This window comes from Bombina bombina, chromosome 4 (assembly GCF_027579735.1).
Source record: "Bombina bombina isolate aBomBom1 chromosome 4, aBomBom1.pri, whole genome shotgun sequence".
NCBI lineage: Eukaryota > Metazoa > Chordata > Amphibia > Anura > Bombinatoridae > Bombina > Bombina bombina.
In genome coordinates, this window is record NC_069502.1 from 714,568,266 (window position 1) to 714,591,236 (window position 22,971).

Below are 22,971 nucleotides of genomic sequence, written 5' to 3' on the forward strand. Positions count from 1 at the left end.
TAGATAGTGTTTTTACAGGGGAGCGAGATTGGGGGGTAGGCGGTACAACCTCGCTTCCATCTGAACTGTCCACGATTTCTTTTTCAGATCCTCTCCACGAACTCATTCCTGTAAGGCCTGGGGCGAACCGAAGCTCTCCTGGAACGATCCATGCGGCCTTCAAGAAGATCCCTGTCACAGCACAAAAATCCTCTTGAAGTCTGGAAGCAGGAAAAGAGGCTGGAACAACTGCAACATGGACCTATAAAGGTATGCACACTCTCCGCCCCTCTAGTTGTATCAAACATACCCAGAGCAAACTCCAGACTTCAAGTCAGCTATCCCTTAATTTTGTTACAGGCCCACTAGAGGGCCCTCCACTTTCACAAGCTGTTTGTAAATAGTTTCAGTGAGAAAACATAATTTATGTAAGAACTTACCTGATAGATTCATTTCTTTCATATTAGCAAGAGTCCATGAGCTAGTGACGTATGGGATATACATTCCTACCAGGAGGGGCAAAGTTTCCCAAACCTCAAAATGCCTATAAATACACCCCTCACCACACCCACAATTCAGTTTAACGAATAGCCAAGAAGTGGGGTGATAAGAAAGGAGTGAAAGCATCAAATAAGGAATTGGAATAATTGTACTTTATACAAAAAAATCATAACCACCACAAAAAGGGTGGGCCTCATGGACTCTTGCTAATATGAAAGAAATGAATTTATCAGGTAAGTTCTTACATAAATTATGTTTTCTTTCATGTAATTAGCAAGAGTCCATGAGCTAGTGACGTATGGGATAATAAATACCCAAGATGTGGAACTTCCACGCAAGAGTCACCCCAGAGGGAGGGATAAAATAAAGACAGCCAATTCCGCTGAAAAATTAATCCACTACCCAAATCAAAAAAAAAAAAAAAGTTTCAATTTTTATAATGAAAAAAACTGAAATTATAAGCAGAAGAATCAAACTGAAACAGCTGCCTGAAGTACCATTCTACCAAAACTGCTTCTAAAGAAGAGAAAACATCAAAATGTTAGAACATAGTAAAAGTATGCAAAGAAGACCAAGTCATTGCTTTGCAAATCTGATCAACAGAAGCTTCATTCTTAAAAAGCCCAGGAAGTAGAAACTTACCTGGTAGAATGAGCCGTAATCCTCCGAGGCGGGAATCCACCCGACTCCAAATAAGCATGATGAATCAAAAGTTTAAGCAAAATGCCAAATAAATGGCAGAAGCCTTTTGACCTTCCTAACACCAGAAAAGATAACAAATAGACTAGAAGACTATCTGAAATCTGAATAGCTTCAACATAGGATTTCAAAACTCTTACCATATCCAAAGAATGTAAGAATCTTACCAAAGAAGTCTTAGGAAAAGACAAATCACAACTTTAGGTAAGAATTGAAATGAGGATAGCAAAAACCACCTTATCCTGATGAAAAAATCAGAAAAAGGAGACTCACAAGAAAGAACAGATAATTCAAAAATTGTTCTAGCTGAAGAGATGTCTAAAAAGAACAATACTTTCCATGAAAGTAAATAATGTCTAGAGAAAACATATGCTCAAATAGAAGAGCCTGTAAAGCCTTCAGAACCAAATTAAAACTCCAAGGAGGAGAAATTGGCTTAATGACAGGTTTGATAAGAACCAAAGCCTGAACAAAATAATGAATAACAGGAAGGAACACTGCCTTACCCTGATGAAAAATCAGAAAAGGAGATCCACAAGAAAGAGCAGAAAACTCAGAAACTCTTCTAGCAGAAGAGATAGCCAAAAGGAACAATACTTTCCAAGAAAGTAATTTAATGTCCAGAGAACGCAAAGGTTCAAACGTAGGAGCCTGTAAAGCCCTCAGTACCAAATTGAGACTCCAAGGAGGAGAGATTGACTTAATGACAGGCTTGATACAAACCAAAGCCTGTACAAAACAATGAATATCAGAATGAATAGCAATCTTTCTGTGAAAAAGAACAGAAAGAGTAGAGATTTGTCCTTTCAAAGAACTTGCAGACAAAACCTTATCTAAACCAACCTAAAAAATTGTAAAATTCTAGGAATTCTAAAAGAATGCCAAAAGAATTTATGAGAAGAACACCAAGAAATGTAAGTCTTCTTTCTAGAGACAGATTTACAAACCTGTAACATAGTATTAATCACTGAGTCAGAGAAACCTCTATGACTAAGAATCAAACGTTCAATCTCCATACCTTCAAATTGAATGATTTGAGATCCTGATGGAAAAAATGGGCCTTGAGATAGAAGGTCTGGTCTTTACGGAAGTGTCCAAGGTTGGCAACTGGCCATCGGAATGAGATCCGCATACCAAAGCCTGTGAGGCCATGCTGGAACCACCAGCAGTACAAGCGAACGATTCATTAGAATTTTGGAAGAACTAGAGGCGGAAGATATAGGCAGAATGATAATTCCAAGGAAGTGTCAATGCATATGCTACTTTCGCCTGAGGATCCCCGGACCTGAAATAGGCCCCTGGGAAGTTCCTTGTTAAGACGAGAGGCCAACAGATCTATTTCTGGAAGCCCTCACATCTGAAAAATTGAAAAAGATATCTGGGTAAAGAGACCATTCTCCCGGATGTAAAGCTTGATTAACAGAGATCCGCTTCCCAAATGTCTATACCTGGGAAAAGGACCACAGAATTTAGATAGGAGCTGGATTTAGCCCAAGCAAATATCCGAGATACTTTTGTCACAGTCTAAGGACTGATAGTCCCACCCTGATGATTGACATACGCCACAGTTGTGACATTGTCTGTCTGAAAAAACGTCTCTTCTTCAAAAGAAACCAACTGAAGAACTCTGGGAATGCACGGAGTTCCAAAATATCAAATGGTAATCTCGCCTCCTGAGATTTCCAAACCCCTTGTGCTGACAGAGAACCTCAGACAGCCTCCCAACCTAAAAGACTCGCATCTGTAGAGATCATGGTCCAGGTTGAAAGAATCGAAGAGACCTGTAGAACTAAATGATGGTGATCTTAACCACTGAATCAAAGATAGATAAACATAGAATTCGAAGATTTAAAAAGTGAAATCCTAGAATCCCTGCACCATTATTCAGCATAAAAAACTGGAAAGGTTTTCTATGAAAATGATCAAAGGGAATTGAATCCAATGCTGCAGCCATAAGACCTAAATTTCCATGCATATATAGCAACTGAAGGCAATAATAGAGACTGAAGGTACCGACAGACGGAACCCAATAAAAAAGTTACTTGTCTGTTAGAGACAAAGACAGTGACACAATCTATCTGGAAACCTAAAAAAGTTGACCCTTGTGTGAGGAATCAAGAGCTTTTGATAAAAAGATCCTCTAACCATGTCTTGAAAAAACAAAGTTGAATCATATGAGATTCCGTAGTCTCAGAAAATAAAAATAATCTGAATGAAAATAGAAAATGAAGATATGCATCTATTGTATCTAATGAAAACAAATAATGCTATCACTGACCAAAAAAGGCAGAATAGACCATATAAATACCAATCTAAAAGATGGTACATAATAAAAAGATTATCTATCTTTGGAACAATGAATAGTTTTGAATAAAACCCCAAAACCCAGTTCCTAAAAATGGAACTGGAATAAATACCCCGGAAAATTCCAGATCTGAGCAGCGCTTGAGCCCCAACAGGTGATCAGCCGCACTTCAACATTACCCAAAATATATAGGAAAATGTTAGCCTTACTGGAATAGCTGGAATATAATAGAGAGAAAAAGACTTCTCATAGACGGTTTAACTCTAAATTTTATTCTGTACCAAAATCTAAGAAATTTGGACCGAATAGAACCAAAAAACTTCTAATTAAAAACATGTTACTTGGATAAGAATTTAGAATTTTGTTCCTTAGTAAGAACAACTAAACTAAAATAAGCTTAAAGTTTTAGTCTTAGAACTCAATCTTGAAGCCCAGAGTAACAGTTTAAGAATTGAATCCAATATGAACCAAATAATGGATTATCTTGGAAAAAAAGAAATAAGGATTTTTTAGAAATCACAAAATTCTTCTAGCTAAAAACAGCTAAAGACATAGATTAAACCTCATTTTTGAAAATATTCAATAAAATGAAGATACAAATGAAATTATTAGCATGTTAATCCAGATAAAGGACCAGTCAACACACCAGACTTGCATAAACAAATGCAAGACAACAAGACAAATGCAACAGCACCCAGTCTGAACCTCAAATGAGCAGTAGACTTTGTCCCTTAACAATGCTAAATAAAACATAATCTGATACTTGATTTTAAAGTAAACAGAAAAAATGAAGCAATTGCAACATCATTCAAATAAATCACAGGTCCAAGAAAAATACCTGAAAAATAATTTTCCTTAGATAAGATACAACCATCTAAAGGAAAAACAAATACTATTTTGCTATAGAAACAATAGCATAATTAGCAGGAGTAGAGATAGCCCCATTAAATTGGAGAACCTTCAAAATTGAAATGAACTGCCGGCAAAGAATATAATTTAAAACCTTTAAAGAAGTAATAAAAGAAAATTCCCAGCCTATTCCATTCCCTAGTATGAGGAACTGGAAAAAAACCTCTGAAAATACAGAAGAATAAATAAGCAGAAATAAAATGTTAGTTAGTCTTGAAAGAACTAATTACCTTAATATCCAAAATAATCAACACCTTTTCAACAAAGAACAAATGTACTTTAAAAATAAAAAAGTGGATTTGATAGTGTCAATATCTGATGAAGAAAATTCTGAAATGAGAAAAAATATCATCAGAGAAGGATAAATCATTATGTAGTTGGTCATTTGAAACTTCAATAATTAAAAAAGAAGTTTGAAAAAAACCTAAAAATTTTTATTAGAAGGCACGATGTCAGACAAAGCCTTTAAAATAGAATCAGAAAAATATTCTTATAAATCTTCTACGTAATTCTTGTACATAAGATGTAAAAAGAATAGCAAATATATAAAGCATAAATACTAACGGATTCTGCATGTAAAAGTTTATCATGATAACTTATTACAAACCATAGCTAAAGAGAAACATTCATAACATTTTAAAATAAATGAACTTAGCTTTGGTAGGACTGAACTTCAGTCAAAAGGAATCCCTTAGAACGTTTTTTGAAACAGGAACAGCGAAATCTTGCAATATGTAATAGAAAAAAACAATATTTAAAGCAAAATTATCAAATTCCTTAAATGACAGTTTCAGGAATGGGAAAAGAATGCAAAATAATAAGCTTCTAAAAACCAGAAGCAATAAAAAAGTGAGATTAAAATAACCACATTTTTTGGCGCCAAATATGACGTCCACGTTATTGGCAATACAACGCCCATATTTTTTGGCGCCAAGAATGACGCCACATCCTCTGATGCCGAAACCGACGCCCACATTTTTTGGCGGGAAAAAAATGTCTAAATACACATGCATCAAAAAATGACATTTACAGAATACAACTTCCGGCGTCAACTACGGCGCCGGAAATGACAAATTTTTTTGCGCCAAAAAAGACAGCGCCAAAAATGACGCAATAAAAAGAAACATTTTCTGCCCCCGTGAGCCTAACAGCACGCAGGGAAAATGGTCAAATGAAAATTTTCAAGGTAATGAAAAATAAATTGAATTAAAATGCATTATCCCAAATAATGAAACTGACAGTCTGAAATATAAAGGAATACTGATTATCCTGAATCATGGCAAATATAAGTTTAAAGACATATATTTAGAACTTTACATATAAAGTGCCCAACCATAAACCAACCACAAAAAATAAGATTTACTTACCCCAGGACACTCATCTACATATAGTAGATAGCCAAACCAGTACTGAAACGAGAATCAGTAGAGGTAATGGTATATAAGAGTATATCGTCGATCTGAAAAGGGAGGTAAGAGATGAATCTCTACGACCGATAACAGAGAACCTATGAAATAGATCCCGTAGAAGGAGACCATGGTATTCAAGTAGGCAATACTCTCTTCACATCCCTCTGACATTCACTGCACTCTGAGAGGAAAACCGGGCTCCAGCCTGCTGCGAAGCGCATATCAATGAAGAATCTAGCACAAACTTACTTCACCACCTCCACGGGAGGCAAAGTTTGTAAAACTGAATTGTGGGTGTGGTGAGGGGTGTATTTATAGGCATTTTGAGGTTTGGGAAACTTTGCCCCTCCTGGTAGGAATGTATATCCCATACGTCACTAGCTCATGGACTCTTGCTAATTACATGAAAGAAACTAAAGTTAGTGAAAAAGTGAACAATTTTTTTTATTTGATCGCATTTGGCGGTGAAATGGTGGCATGATATATACCAAAATGGGCCTAGATCAATACTTTGGGTTGTCTACTAAAAAAATATATATATATATACATATTTATTTTTTTCCCATTTTTTCATCATATTTTATAAATCAAAATGTATAATAAATTATAAGATATGATGAAAATAATGGTATCTTTAGAAAGTCCATTTAATAGCGAGAAAAACGGTATATAGTATGTATGGGTACAGTAAATGAGTAAGAGGAAAATTATAGCTAAACACAAAAGCCGCAGAAATGTAAAAATAGCCCTGGTCCTTAAGGGTAAGAAAATTGAAAAGTGCTGTGGTCACTAAGGGGTTAAATACACATATAAACTTTTACTTGGAAGCCACAGAAAATTACTGATCCCAAGAAGGAAACAGGCTGTGAGCAAACTGACAGCAGCAGTCACACAACCCTGGCAATCACCTGCTTTGTTTAGCTCGGAAGTTGGAGTGTTTATGTTTCCTAGATGGGAATTTACCTTGTGGGAGTTGAAAGCAGTGGGCTAAATTACAAGTGACCCGTTTTTTTTTTTTTTTTTTACGTAAGTGACAACTCTGCTTGGATTTTTTTTTCTTGCTTGTGGGGTTGCGTTCGTATTACAAGTTCCAAAAAAAATAAAAAAACTTACATGCACGTGTGCGTGCATGTATTCCCCCATAGAGATCAATGGAGGAAAAAAAAGTGGGGGAAAAAATCTAACACCCGAGATTGTGCAAACTCAATAACCTTTTCACATTCCTCATAGAAGTCAATGGAAATAATTTTTTTTAAAAAAAAACAGACTCTCATCGTGCAAACAACATAGCATTTTCGCATTAGTAGATATGAAATATTTACAGTAAATACATAGTTAAAATCCTTTATTAAACATTGCTCTCTCTCTCCCCCCTCTTTTGCGCTCTCTCTCCCCCCTCTCTTTTGCTCTCTCTCCCCCCTCTTTTGCGCTCTCTCTCTCTCCCCCCTCTCTTTTGCTCTCTCTCCCCCTCTCTTTTGCTCTCTCTCCCCCTCTCATTTGCTCTCTCTCCCCCCTCTCTTTTGCTCTCTCTTCCCCTCTCATTTGCTCTCTCTCTCCCCCTCTCTTTTGCTCTCTCTTCCCCTCTTTTGCTCTCTCTCTTCCCCTGTTTTGCGCTCTCTCCCCCTCTCTTTTGCACTCTCTCTCCCCCTCTTTTGTGCACTCTCTCTCCCCCCTCTCTTTTAAACTCTCTCTCCCCCCCTCTCTTTTGAGCTCTCTCTCCCCCCCTCTCTTTTGAGCTCTCTCCCCCCCTCTCTTTTGAGCTGTCTCCCCCCACTCTTTTGTGCTCTCTCCCCCCTCTTTTTTGCGCTCTCTCCCCCTCTTTTTTGCGCTCTCTCCCCCTCTCTTTTGTGCTTTCTCCCCCTTGCGCTCTCTCCCCCTCTTTTTTGCACTCTCTCCCCCTCTTTTTTGCTCTCTCCCCCTCTCTTTTGCGCTCTCTCTCTCACTCTTTTGCTCTCTCTCTCCCTCTTTTGCACTCTGTCTCCCCCTTCTCTTTTGCGCTCTCTCCCCCCTCTTTTGCGCTCTCTTTTAAACTCTCCCCCCTCTCTTTTGCGCTCTCTCCCCTCTCTTTTGAGCTCTCTCTCTCTCCCCCCATTCTTTTGCGCTCTCTCCCCCCTCTTTTTTGCGCTCTCTCCCCCTTGCGCTCTCTCCCCCTCTTTTTTGCTCTCTCCCCCTCTCTTTTGCGCTCTCTCTCTCCGTCTTTTGCTCTCTCTCCCCCTCTTTTTTGCGCTCTCTACCCCTCTCTTTTGTGCTTTCTCCCCCTTGCGCTCTCTCCCCCTCTTTTTTGCGCTCTCATCGTGCAAACAACATAGCATTTTCGCATTAGTAGATATGAAATATTTACAGTAAATACATAGTTAAAATCCTTTATTAAACATGAATATTGCATAAAATGTTTTAGCATGTTTGTATCTGCTTAATGGCAAAGGGCTATAATGCACTGATATATATACTAGTCCTAAAGCCCGTGTACACGGGCCAATTTTTTAGGTACCGCGGTTCCAACCCTTGCTCCCTCTCTTTTGCGCTCTCTCTACCCCCTCTCTTTTGAGTTCTCTCTCTCCCCCTTATTTTGCACTCTCCCCCCTCTTTTGCTCTCTCTCTCCCCTTTTTTGCTCTATCTCTCCCCTCTTGTGCTCTCTCTCCCCCCTCTTTTGCTCTCTCTCTCCCACCTCTTTTGCTCTCTCTCCCCTCTTTTGCTCGCTCTCTCTCTTCCCCCCTCATCTGCTCTCTCCCCCCTCTTGCTCTCTCTCGCCCTCTTTTGCTCTCTCTCTCCCCTATTTTGCTCTCTCCCCCCTCTTTTGCTTTCTCTCTCCCCCCTCTTTTGCTCTCTCTCTCCCCCCTCTTTTGCGCTCTCTCTCCCCCCTCTCTTTTGCTCTCTCTCCCCCCTCTTTTGCACTCTCTCTCTCCCCCCCTCTCTTTTGCTCTCTCTCCCCCTCTCTTTTGCTCTCTCTCCCCCCCTCTCTTTTGCTCTCTCTTCCACCCTCTTTTGCTCTCTCTCTCCCCCTCTCTTTTGCTCTCTCTTTCTCTCTTTTGCACTCTCTCTTCCCCTGTTTTGCGCTCTCTACCCCTTCTCTTTTGCACTGTCTCCCCCACTCTTTTGCACTCTCTCTCCCCCTCTTTTGTGCACTCTCTCTGATATATATACTAGTCCTAAAGCCCGTGTACACGGGCCAATTTTTTAGGTACCGCGGTTCCAACCCTTGCTCCCTCTCTTTTGCGCTCTCTCTACCCCCCTCTCTTTTGAGTTCTCTCTCTCCCCCTTATTTTGCACTCTCCCCCCTCTTTTGCTCTCTCTCTCCCCTTTTTTGCTCTATCTCTCCCCTCTTGTGCTCTCTCTCCCCCCTCTTTTGCTCTCTCTCTCCCACCTCTTTTGCTCTCTCTCCCCTCTTTTGCTCGCTCTCTCTCTTCCCCCCTCATCTGCTCTCTCCCCCCTCTTGCTCTCTCTCGCCCTCTTTTGCTCTCTCTCTCCCCTATTTTGCTCTCTCCCCCCTCTTTTGCTTTCTCTCTCCCCCCTCTTTTGCTCTCTCTCTCCCCCCTCTTTTGCGCTCTCTCTCCCCCCTCTCTTTTGCTCTCTCTCCCCCCTCTTTTGCACTCTCTCTCTCCCCCCCTCTCTTTTGCTCTCTCTCCCCCTCTCTTTTGCTCTCTCTCCCCCCTCTCTTTTGCTCTCTCTTCCACCCTCTTTTGCTCTCTCTCTCCCCCTCTCTTTTGCTCTCTCTTTCTCTCTTTTGCACTCTCTCTTCCCCTGTTTTGCGCTCTCTACCCCTTCTCTTTTGCACTGTCTCCCCCACTCTTTTGCACTCTCTCTCCCCCTCTTTTGTGCACTCTCTCTCCCCCCTCTCTTTTAAACTCTCTCTCCCCCCCCTCTCTTTTGAGCTCTCTCTCCCCCCCTCTCTTTTGAGCTCTCTCCCCCTCTTTTTTGCGCTCTCTCCCCCTCTCTTTTGTGCTTTCTCCCCCTTGCGCTCTCTCCCCCTCTTTTTTGCACTCTCTCCCCCCTCTTTTTTGCTCTCTCCCCCTCTCTTTTGCGCTCTCTCTCTCCCTCTTTTGCTCTCTCTCTCCCTCTTTTGCACTCTGTCTCCCCCTTCTCTTTTGCGCTCTCTCTCCCCTCTTTTGCGCTCTCTTTTAAACTCTCCCCCTATCTTTTGCGCTCTTTCCCCTCTCTTTTGAGCTCTCTCTCTCCCCCCACTCTTTTGCGCTCTCTCCCCCCTCTTTTTTGCGCTCTCTCCCCCTCTTTTTTGCACTCTCTACCCCTCTCTTTTGTGCTTTCTCCCCCTTGCGCTCTCTCCCCCTCTTTTTTGCGCTCTCTCCCCCTCTTTTTTGCTCTCTCCCCCTCTCTTTTGCGCTCTCTCTCTCCCTCTTTTGCTCTCTCTCCCCCTCTTTTTTGCGCTCTCTACCCCTCTCTTTTGTGCTTTCTCCCCCTTGCGCTCTCTCCCCCTCTTTTTTGCACTCTCTCCCCCTCTTTTTTGCTCTCTCCCCCTCTCTTTTGCACTCTCTCTCTCCCTTTTTTGCTCTCTCTCTCCCTCTTTTGCACTCTGTCTCCCCCTTCTCTTTTGCGCTCTCTCCCCCCTCTTTTGCGCTCTCTTTTAAACTCTCCCCCATCTCTTTTGCGCTCTCTCTCCCCCCTCTCTTTTTGCGCTCTCTCTCCCCCCTCTCTTTTAAGCTCTCTCTCCCCCTCTCTTTTGAGCTCTCTCTCTCCCCCCTCTCTTTTAAGCTCTCTCTCCCCCCTCTCTTTTGAGCTCTCTCTCCCCCCTCTCTTTTGAGCTCTCTCTCCCCCTCTTTCTCTCCCACTCTCTTGCGCTCTCTCTCCCTCTTTTGCTCTTCCCCCCTCTTCTGCTCGCTTTCTTTCTTTCCATCCTTCCTCTGTTTTGGTCTCTCCCGTCGGCCACGCCCCTCCCGCCCTCCCGTGAGGCCACGCCCCTCCCGCCCTCCCGTGAGGTCACGCCCCCTCGTCACGCCCACTGGCCACACCCCCTTGTCATGCCTGCCACGCCCGCCGGCCACGCCCCCATCACGACACGCCTGACGCCGGTCACGCCCCCACCAGGCAGCTTCCGCAGTGTGCACTACTCTGCAGCTGAAGGCCAGGTGTGTTTGTCCGCGCGCAGTCTCTACTGTGCATGACGGCTTCAGACAAACACACTTGGCCTTGGCCTTTTAGAATATAGGATGTCTATATGTGTACATATATATTATTTTTTTACATGTGTATTTATGACTGTAAATACATAAATACACATATAAATACATTAATATATATGTACACACACATGTATATATATATATATATATATATATATATATATATATATATATATATATATATATATATATACATGCATACATACAAATACATATTTAGCAATGTATCTGTGTCTCAATGTTAAAGCCATTTATTTGCCTTTTTTTTCCTCTAACACCTGAGATGACATATCTTTGAGCCCTTATAACTTATTTGTGCATTCATTTTTTTTTATTATTATTATTTTATTAGACAGTGTTAATGAGTGTAACTGTACTTTGTAATGTATTTTTGAAGTGGTTTTTTTGTGTGCAACTTTTTAGTTTTGGAAAACAGTTAAAGGGACACTGAACCCAATTTTTTTCTTTTGTGATTTAGATAGAGCATGCAATTTTAAGCAACTTTCTAATTTACTCCTATTATCAATTATTCTTTGTTCTCTTGCTATCTTTATTTGAAAAAGAAGTCATCTAAGCTTTTTTTTTTTTTTTTTTTTTTTGGTTCAGACCTTTGGACAGCACTTTTTTATTGGTGGATACATTTATATACCAATCAGCAAGAACAACCCAGGTTGTTCACCAAAAATGGGCCCAGCATCTAAACTTACATTCTTGCATTTCAAATAAAGATACCAAGAGAATGAAGAAAGTTTGATAACAGGAGTAAATTAGAAAGTTGCTTAACATTTCATGCTCTATCTGAATCACAAAAGAAAACATTTGGGTTCAGTGTCCCTTTAACCACAGCTCTGAGATTTCTGAAAGGATTAAGTGTTAAGTTAAGTGTTTAGCTCCACTTGTAATATCATCTAAACGCAAAACCATTTGCACCTGACTTGTAATTATTGCCCATTGTGTTCTACAGTGACCCTTTTAATATTGGGAACTTATATATGACTAGATCTTTCCACACTTTCTGAGCAGGTAGACATATAGGCCCAAATTACAAGTGAAGCACTATTATATCGAGCGCCCACAATTGGGCACGATAAATAATCAGCCATTACAAGTGGCTGGTTATTGCTGGCACATGTTAACACATACATATACTGTATATGTAAATATTCATATACAGTATATTAACAATTTGTTGCCATCACTGCGCTACCTACCCCCTTCGCTACACTTTGGTTCTGTGGTGTGTATGACGGCATCAGAACGAGGCATTTAGCCACCAATTAGCAAGCGATACCCAGGCGCTGAACCAAAAGTGGGCCAGCTCCTAAGATTAGTTTTTTTTCTTTTTAAATAAAGATAGCAAGAGAATGAAGACAAATTCTGAGGGCCCTGATTTAAAGATCTTACAATTTATAAATACTGGGCAACTATGGAAGTCCATAGACTATGCAACCTTATCATGTGGAATACTTACTGGATTAGCTGAAACACCATGGTGCATTCTAACTAGTCTGCTTTCAGCAGTAAGAATTTGGGTTTTAAAAGGATATGAAACCCCCCCAAAAAATATTTTGTAATTCAGACAGAACATACGATTTAAAAGTCTCCAATTTACTTATATTTTTAGTTTTCCTTTGATATTCTGTGTCGAAGAGATACCTAGGAAGGCATCTGGATTCTGGCGCTCTACATGGCAGAAAATAGTGCTGCCACCTATTGCTCTTGCATATGGACAACCATTCTTGCAAAACTGCTGCTATATAATGCCCCAGAAATATGCTGTCTCCTAAGTATATTTCCCTGCTTTTCAACAAAAGATAGCAAGAGAACAAAGACAAAGTGATAATAGAAGAAAATTAGAAAGTTGTTTAAAATCACATTTTCTTTCTGAAAGAAAAATTGTGGGTTTCATATCCCTTTAAAGTTAGGTCCTAGTCCACAAATGGAATGTGTGGGTTTAGGCAGCTGCGGACCTAATGAACAGGGAACTGGTGCCGATTTTTTTGGCCCCCCTTAAAGGTAACTGAGCAACAGTAATAATATATATGCTGCTCTGTATAATACATTTTAAGTAAAAATAGATAAAGTGATAGATAAATAGATTCAGTGGCAGCTCGTGGGTTATTCAAATGGGGGTTCACGGACCAGTTATGTAAAATAGTTATATATATATATATTTAAAAGGAAAACATACACAGCGCTTAGTGGAATAAATAAATCAAAATCTCTATAGATCGTTCTAAGAATTAAGGCTGTCGTGATGCTGCCCAAAAAACCTGACAGATCACCAATAGGGTCCCCACCACTAAAGGAATTCTGTCAAGAGGAGAATGAATAGGTTAGAAGATTGGTTTACAGGCGCAGGACTAGACTAGCCCTAATCCTCAAATAATAAAGTAATCAATATGTGTAGATATCAAGTATACACAGATTAATGTAAAGACATCAAACCCTTACTTGATGTCATCAAATATCAAAAGAAAAAAAGGGAAAAAAAGATAATACTTATTCTCTAATTAAAAGATACTCAAAGATTTCAAATATTCCAAAATAGTAGTAATAAACATATACAGTATATATTGCAATCTTATTAATGTAATAAGTCCACAATTGATTAGGCTTATTGTAGACAAAATATCAGAAAAAGTCCCAACAAGTGAATTATAATTAAGTAGTTCTCAGAAAATCCAAGTGTAGATAATTTGATTCCAAATTAAAGGTTAGTTGGTGTGCCCAAACACCCGTAGTGATAGGTAAACTTCCTACTTACAAAAAAATACCTCAATCAGAATGAGGTAAGTGCCGCACAAGTTGTTAGGTAGAAAGCTCTCCAATTCACAAGTGATCCGCTATTCAAACCACTCTTTGTATCAATCCCTTTTTTCCTTTCCCCTCTCACTCTTGTAATGGTCTCATCAAGTATCAGGATTTACAAAACAGAGAAAAAAGCAAGATAGTGCAATATTGTTTTTTTTGTAAACCACACTTATTGTTAAAAAACACACACTAGGTTAGAGCTTGCTTACATTTTTTAACCTCAATCCATATATAAGGTATCAGTAACGCTTGTTAAAATGACAGTACAATCATTCAATTGACATAGAGTTCGTAGGGAAAGCGTTTACAAATCACAGATTATAGGTGGGGTTAAACTGGAACCCAGAGTCGTAGATCTCACCCAAACCAGTTCCTAACGCGTTTCAAAGGCTTTTTTTCATAAGATAGTACTGGCCTTCTTCGTCAATATTGCACTATCTTGCTTTTCTCTGTTTTGTATATCCTGATACTTGATGAGACCATTACAAGCGTGAGAGGGGAAAGGAAAAAAGGGATTGATACCAAGAGTCATTTGAATAGCGGATCACCTGTGAATTGGAGAGCTTTCTACCTTACAACTTGTTTAGCACTTACCTCATCCTGATTGAGGTATTTTTTTGTAAGTAGGAAGTTTACCTTAATCTGTGTATACTTGATATCTACACACATTGATTACTTTATTATTTGAGGATTAGGGCTAGTCTAGTCCTGCGCCTGTAAACCAATCTTCTAACGTATGTATGTATGTATATGTATGTATGTATATGTGTATATATATATATATATTCTCTCACAAAATGTACCCCTCCATTTTGTTTCACATATTGAAATGGTAGGCCAGTGAGCAACCTCTGCATTGGTCCTGTCGTGTATTTTGAACCCTTTATTTTTCTCCACTTAGTGGAGCATTCCCACATGCTTCTACATTTTCTTTAAAGAATTACACAAATATAAATGCACTTACACCCTAATCTATTTAGGATACATATACAAATAAATTTGATTTAACCCTTCAGCTACCAAGAAAAGGCTAATTGTGGTGATTTAAGATAAAATGTGCCTGTTACTGACTGCAGTTTGAGCATTACTAGCTCCTAATTGGTTAAGTTAGTTTTGTTTGCTGGTTACTTAGAGGTTAAATAACCATTTGTTCCGTGTTATTGGTAGCTGAGGGGTTAAACTTTAGCACCTTTGCTGGCAGTAGCAGAAAAATGTGTATTTAAAATATTTTAAAGCAGATTTTGTAAACAGGACCCTGTCACTTACTTGTGTGAGCTCCACAAAACAAGCCTCACTGACAAAGCCCCCAGCCTCCCTCACTTTATCAGTTTCTTTTAAGATGTTTATTACTCCTCCGTGTGTTCGTGCTGTCACATGTTTGCTAGAAGCAGGAGAGATTTCTAAGCCAGACCTGCCCGTTATGGAGACAGTGCAGTATGTAGTGTTTGGCTGCATTCTAAAGGCTCAGCAGAGGAATTTACACACACTGCTACAGATGCTGCAGATGTCTCCCAGATTACAGCTGAGTTCCAACTCTGAAACCCTCCCTCCACGCCAGTCAGAGGCAGTAAAAAAATAAAAATAAAAAGTTTGTAATATTAGCCTCCTGCCTTCTTGCTAGCATCTAGCACGGGTTATAAAACCTGACATGTTTTTATATTTTGAAAAAATCAATTTCAAAATAACTTTCTACTGCAGTTCCCCTGCTGTGCACACTTGTAAAAGAAATCAGGCTTTATTAGCTCAATAGTATAACTATTGAGCTAATAAAGCCTGGTTTGCCTGTCTGCTTTAGAAAAAAATCCTCTTTATGGAGCCCACAATTTGCAAGCTATAGAGAACTGCAAGCTGGCTGCAGAAAGTGGAGTCCCGTTGCTGTAAATTACCTTTTTCCTTGCTGTGATCATGGATGGTGGAGTTAGCATAGTACCGGTACTTACCCCACAAAATCAGTCATCCTGCATGGTCCCACACCGGTAAATCTGAGCGTTGCGTAGCTAAAAAAAAAGGAAACTGAAAAAAAAAAAGTTCTCCCCCTGCTGCCCGCCCATAGAAATAGCCCAACTCGCACACTGAAAACTGTGCGATTAGCGAAGGTATAGGCTATGTTATGGGTGGTGCAGCAGGCACTTAGAAAAAATGTGCAAAGGGCTATGGCAAGCTATACCTCTCTACTGCACGTGCAGTAAAAAAAAGGCATTTTTTTTATTATTAAACTGGACAGTCTAGACTGGAACATTTTTTTTGGCTGAATAAATATAATTTCTCCAATAGGGGAGCTATTGGAGAAATTATATTTATTTGAAATCATTTTTATTGATATTTAAACAATACAAAAGAATAAACAAGAACTTCACAGAAGACGTAGCCACTTAATGACAGATCGTTCAATGAGACCAATATTAGTAGACAGTAACTAAGGCCTAGATTTGGAGTTTGGCGGTAAAAGGGCTGTTAACGCTCCGCGGGCTTTTTTCTGGCCGCACCATAAATTTAACTCTGGTATCGAGAGTTAAAACAAATGCTGCGTTAGGCTCCAAAAAAGGAGCGTAGAGCATTTTTACCGCAAATGCAACTCTCGATACCAGAGTTGCTTACGGACGCGGCCGGCCTCAAAAACGTGCTCGTGCACGATTCCCCCATAGAAAACAATGGGGCAGTTTGAGCTGAAAAAAAACCTAACACCTGCAAAAAAGCAGCGTTCAGCTCCTAACGCAGCCCCATTGTTTCCTATGGGGAAACACTTCCTACGTCTGCACATAACACCCTAACATGAACCCCGAGTCTAAACACCCCTAACCTTACACTTATTAACCCCTAATCTGCCGCCCCCGCTATCGCTGACCCCTGCATTACACTTTTAACCCCTAATCTGCCGCTCCGTAAACCGCCGCAACCTACGTTATCCCTATGTACCCCTAATATGCTGCCCTAACATCGCCGACCCCTATGTTATATTTATTAACCCCTAATCTGCCCCCCACAACGTCGCCGACACCTACCTACACTTATTAACCCCTAATCTGCCGAGCGGACCTGAGCGCTACTATAATAAAGTTATTAACCCCTAATCCGCCTCACTAACCCTATCATAAATAGTATTAACCCCTAATCTGCCCTCCCTAACATCGCCGACACCTACCTTCAATTATTAACCCCTAATCTGCCGAGCGGACCTCACCGCTATTCTAATAAATGTATTAACCCCTAAAGCTAAGTCTAACCCTAACACTAACACCCCCCTAAGTTAAATATAATTTACATCTAACGAAATAAATTAACTCTTATTAAATAAATTATTCCTATTTAAAGCTAAGTACTTACCTGTAAAATAAATCCTAATATAGCTACAATATAAATTATAATTATATTATAGCTATTTTAGGATTAATATTTATTTTACAGGTAACTTTGTATTTATTTTAACCAGGTACAATAGCTATTAAATAGTTAATAACTATTTAATAGTTACCTAGTTAAAATAATAACAAATTTACCTGTAAAATAAATCCTAACCTAAGATATAATTAAACCTAACACTATACTATCAATAAAATAATTAAATTAAATACCTACAATTACCTACAATTAACCTAACACTACACTATCAATAAATTAATTAAACACAATTGCTACAAATAAATACAATTAAATAAACTATCTAAAGTACAAAAAATAAAAAAGAACTAAGTTACAAAAAATAAAAAAATATTTACAAACATAAGAAAAATATTACAACAATTTTAAACTAATTACACCTACTCTAAGCCCCCTAATAAAATAACAAAGCCCCCCAAAATAAAAAATTCCCTACCCTATTCTAAATTAAAAAAGTTACAAGCTCTTTTACCTTACCAGCCCTGAACAGGGCCCTTTGCGGGGCATGCCCCAAGAAGTTCAGCTCTTTTGCCTGTAAAAAAAAACATATAATACCCCCCCCCCAACATTACAACCCACCACCCACATACCCCTAATCTAACCCAAACCCCCCTTAAATAAACCTAACACTAAGCCCCTGAAGATCTTCCTACCTTGTCTTCACCATCCAGGTATCACCGATCCGTCCTGGCTCCAAGATCTTCATCCAACCCAAGCGGGGGTTGGCGATCCATAATCCGGTGCTGAAGAGGTCCAGAAGAGGCTCCAAAGTCTTCCTCCTATCCGGCAAGAAGAGGACATCCGGACCGGCAAACATCTTCTCCAAGCGGCATCTTCGATCTTCTTCCATCCGGAGCGAAGCGGCAGGATCCTGAAGACCTCCAGCGCGGAACATCCATCCGGACCGACGACTGAACGACGAATGACTGTTCCTTTAAGGGACGTCATCCAAGATGGCGTCCCTCGAATTCCGATTGGCTGATAGGATTCTATCAGCCAATCGGAATTAAGGTAGGAATTTTCTGATTGGCTGATGGAATCAGCCAATCAGAATCAAGTTCAATCCGATTGGCTGATCCAATCAGCCAATCAGATTGAGCTCGCATTCTATTGGCTGTTCCGATCAGCCAATAGAATGCGAGCTCAATCTGATTGGCTGATTGGATTAGCCAATCGGATTGAACTAGATTCTGATTGGCTGATTCCATCAGCCAATCAGAAAATTCCTACCTTAATTCCGATTGGCTGATAGAATCCTATCAGCCAATCGGAATTCGAGGGACGCCATCTTGGATGACGTCCCTTAAAGGAACAGTCATTCGTCGTTCAGTCGTCGGTCCGGATGGATGTTCCGCGCTGGAGGTCTTCAGGATCCTGCCGCTTCGCTCCGGATGGAAGAAGATCGAAGATGCCGCTTGGAGAAGATGTTTGCCGGTCCGGATGTCCTCTTCTTGCCGGATAGGAGGAAGACTTTGGAGCCTCTTCTGGACCTCTTCAGCACCGGATTATGGATCGCCAACCCCTGCTTGGGTTGGATGAAGATCTTGGAGCCAGGACGGATCGGTGATACCTGGATGGTGAAGACAAGGTAGGAAGATCTTCAGGGGCTTAGTGTTAGGTTTATTTAAGGGGGGTTTGGGTTAGATTAGGGGTATGTGGGTGGTGGGTTGTAATGTTTGGGGGGGGGTATTGTATGTGTTATTTTTACAGGCAAAAGAGCTGAATTCTTTGGGGCATGCCCTGCAAAGGGCCCTGTTCAGGGCTGGTAAGGTAAAAGAGCTTTGAACTTTAGTAATTTAGAATAGGGTAGGGAATTTTTTTATTTTGGGGGGCTTTGTTATTTTATTAGGGGGCTTAGAGTAGGTGTAATTAGTTTAAAATTGTTGTAATATATTTCTTATGTTTGTAAATATTTTTTTATTTTTTGTAACTTAGTTCTTTTTTATTTTTTGTACTTTAGCTAGTTTATTTAATTGTATTTATTTGTAGCAATTGTGTTTAATTAATTTATTGATAGTGTAGTGTTAGGTTAATTGTAGGTAATTGTAGGTAGTTTATTTAATTAATTTATTGATAGTATAGTGTTAGGTTTATTTGTAACTTAGGTTAGGATTTATTTTACAGGTAAATTTGTTATTATTTTAACTAGGTAGCTATTAAATAGTTCTTAACTATTTAATAGCTATTGTACCTGGTTAAAATAAATACAAAGTTGCCTGTAAAATAAATATTAATCCTAAAATAGCTATAATATAATTATAATTTATGTTGTAGCTATATTAGGGTTTATTTTACAGGTAAGTATTTAGCTTTAAATAGGAATAATTTATTTAATAAGAGTTAATTTATTTCGTTAGATGTAAATTATATTTAACTTAGGGGGGTGTTAGTGTTAGGGTTAGACTTAGCTTTAGGGGTTAATACATTTATTAGAATAGCGGTGAGCTCCGATCGGAAGATTAGGGGTTAATAATTGAAGGTAGGTGTCGGCGATGTTAGGGAGGGCAGATAAGGGGTTAATACTATTTATTATAGGGTTAGTGAGGCGGATTAGGGGCTAATAACTTTATTATAGTAGCGCTCAGGTCCGCTCGGCAGATTAGGGGTTAATAAGTGTAGGCAGGTGTCGGCGACGTTGAGGGGGGCAGATTAGGGGTTAATAAATATAATATAGGGGTCGGCGGTGTTAGGGGTAGCAGATTAGGGGTACATAGGGATAACGTAGGTGGCGGCGCTTTGCGGTCGGAAGATTAGGGGTTAATTATTTTAAGTAGCTGGCGGCGATGTTGTGGGGGGCAGATTAGGGGTTAATAAATATAATATAGGGGTCGGCGGGGTTAGGGGCAGCAGATTAGGGGTACATAAGTATAACGTAGGTGGCGGTCGGCAGATTAGGGGTTAAAAATTTTAATCGAGTGGCGGCGATGTGGGGGGAGCTCGGTTTAGGGGTACATAGGTAGTTTATGGGTGTTAGTGTACTTTAGGGTACAGTAGTTAAGAGCTTTATAAACCGGCGTTAGCCAGAAAGCTCTTAACTCCTGCTATTTTCAGGCGGCTGGAATTTTGTCGTTAGAGCTCTAACGCTCACTTCAGAAACGACTCAAAATACCGGCGTTAGAAAGATCCCATTGAAAAGATAGGATACGCAAATGGCGTAGGGGGATCTGCGGTATGGAAAAGTCGCGGCTGTAAAGTGAGCGTTAGACCCTTTAATCACTGACTCCAAATACCAGCGGGCGGCCAAAACCAGCGTTAGGAGCCTCTAACGCTGGTTTTGACGGCTACCGCCGAACTCCAAATCTAGGCCTAAGTTTCCTAAAAGCATTTAAGACATTTACATTTGTATCGCTATATAGATGGAATTAATTTGTCGATTACTCCTTAAATAACAGCCACCATGCATCTTGTCTGTCAGTTTGTCTGGGGGACCTGAGTGGGGTAAGGACACCCCCTCATTCCCATCTTAACCAAAAAATGTATGAAGATCTTGAATACAAAGGGAGTACAGAGCAAAGCTGGGAAAATCAAAGGAGGAAGAGAAGAAGATAAGAGGGGAAGATGAAGAAGAGTAAGAAAGGAGTGCCTCCCGACCATGACACACCCAGTGGGATTTTCATCAATAAGGATAATATTATGATTAACCAACGGATGTATAAAGGCATATAAGATCTCTGCTGTATTGGGTCTATTGACAATTCAAACAGTATTATATGGAGTCATGTGTGATCCAATAAAACCAGACTTTGTGAAAAGCTTCCTGAGTGTCTTGTAATATTGCTGTCTGTGTGGACATATTGTATATGTGCCTAATTTTATGTAAAATTTCGTCCCAGGGGGGAGCCCCCTCCTTCCAGTGACGGGCTATACAAATACGTGTAGTTGTACATAAAATTTTGATAAATTGATTAATGTCTTTATTAAACTGCCTTAAGCGTACATTCAATAGGGCTTGGTTCATCGACAACTGAATGGGGCTATCTAGTACCCTACTTAAAAGTAGTGATAATTTATTCCAGATTATTTTAGAGCAGTCCCACCACATGTGTTTGTATGTGCCTTCGACTTCACAACCCCTGTAACAGAGCTTGGACCCCCGTTTAATGGAATGAGAGGTGATAATTGGAGTGAGATACCATCTGAAATTGTTTTAAGGCAATTTTCCTGCATGTCGGCACTCAACAGGCCTTTACTCGCATTATATATTAGGTTATTCCAGTCGGAAATATCAATTTCTGTATTGAGGTCGGCCTCCCATTTGTGCTGAAGGCTTGTTTTAGTGATTTGTGTGGAAGATTGAATTAGTTGGTATAATTGTGAAATAGTTTTTCTAGGTCTGGATGAGGAGCTACAAATAATTTCTAAGGGAGTGAATTTGTGACCAGTCAATGAAGGTAGATATTTATGTATGAAGGAGGATATCTGAAGATATAGAAACCAATGTAATTTGGAAGGAGACAGTTTATCCTGAAGTTGTGTGTATGTCATTAATTTGCCTTTGTCTACTAAGTCTGCGATCCTATAAAGACCTCTGTTTTCCCACTTCTGTATAGCTGGGATCTGTTCTGAAGGTATGATTACTTTTAGGGGGGTCTTGAGGGATCTGTTAGGGAGAATTTTGAAAGATGAAACGAGAGTGGACCAAACTTTGAGCATGTAATCTGTAATTGGGAATTTAAGTTTTTGGGTTTGAGCTCTATGTGGGTCCCACAGAGTCAGCTCTTGAGGATATAGTTTGTTTATGTCTGACTCCAACGTGGTCCATCTTATCTCATCTTCCGTTTTGTTAAGGAGAGTAGTTTGGGCTAACCTAGCTGCTTGGAAGTAGTGTCTGAGATTTGGTGCGCCCAGGCCTCCCAGTTGCCTATGTCTCTAAAATATTGGTTTAGGAATTCTGGCTTTTTTAGTCCCTCTTATAAAATTGTTAATGCAAGCTTGGAGATTGTCTAGATCACAATTCGGGATGCCTATCGGTAGGGTCCGAAATAAATATAAAATCTTTGGTAACACAGACATTTTGATCGCAGATAGATGTCCAAACCAAGAAAATCTCAGTTTGCTCCATTTAGTGAGGTCCTGTTTGATTACTTTGTAAATTGGAGGATAGTTGGTTTGGTAAAGTGAGTGTTTTGTAAGGTTGATCCCTAGATATTTGAGATGATGTTTTACCCAATTAAACTCAAAGTTTAGTTCTATCAATTTTTTTGTGTGGTCTGGAATATCAAGAGGCATGGCTTAAAATTTTTCAAGGTTCACTTTGTAACCAGATATAGTGGAGAAGTTCCTAAGGGTGTTGTATAAATTTGGCAAAGATATAAGGGGTTTGGTTAGGGAGAGCAAAACGTTGTCTGCAAAAAAGAGCGATGGCTAGATTACGAGTCATGCGTTAGCCTTAAAAAGCAGCGTTGAGAGGTCCCAACGCTGCTTTTTAATGCCCGCTGGTATTACGAGTCTTGCAGGTACAGGTGTACCACTCACTTTTTTGGCCAGACTCGGAAATACCGCAAATCCACTTACGTAAATTGCGTATCCTATATTTTCAATGGGACTTGCATAACGCCGGTATTACAAGTCTCCCAAAAAGTGAGCGGTACACCCTCTTCTGTCAAGCCTTTAAAAGTCAGTAGTTAAGAGTTTTATGGGCTAACGCCGTAGCATAAAACTCTTAACTAAAGTGCTAAAAAGTACACTAACACCCATAAACTACCTATTAACCCCTAAACCAAGGCTCCCCCACATCGCAAACACTAAAATAAAAAATTTAACCCCTAAACCGCCGCACTCCCGCATCGCAAACACTAGTTAAATTTTATTAACCCCTAATCTGCCGTCCCTAACATCGCC

General features: G+C 39.9%; 1 long non-coding RNA gene across 1 annotated transcript; it reads left to right on the forward strand.

The window, feature by feature from the left end:
* Window positions 1-101: 101 nt before the first annotated feature.
* On the forward strand, window positions 102-20,886 carry LOC128655559 (uncharacterized). Its single transcript, XR_008401847.1, has 2 exons — window positions 102-249; window positions 20,546-20,886. It is a non-coding gene; the product is annotated as an uncharacterized LOC128655559 (long non-coding RNA).
* Window positions 20,887-22,971: the final 2,085 nt, after the last annotated feature.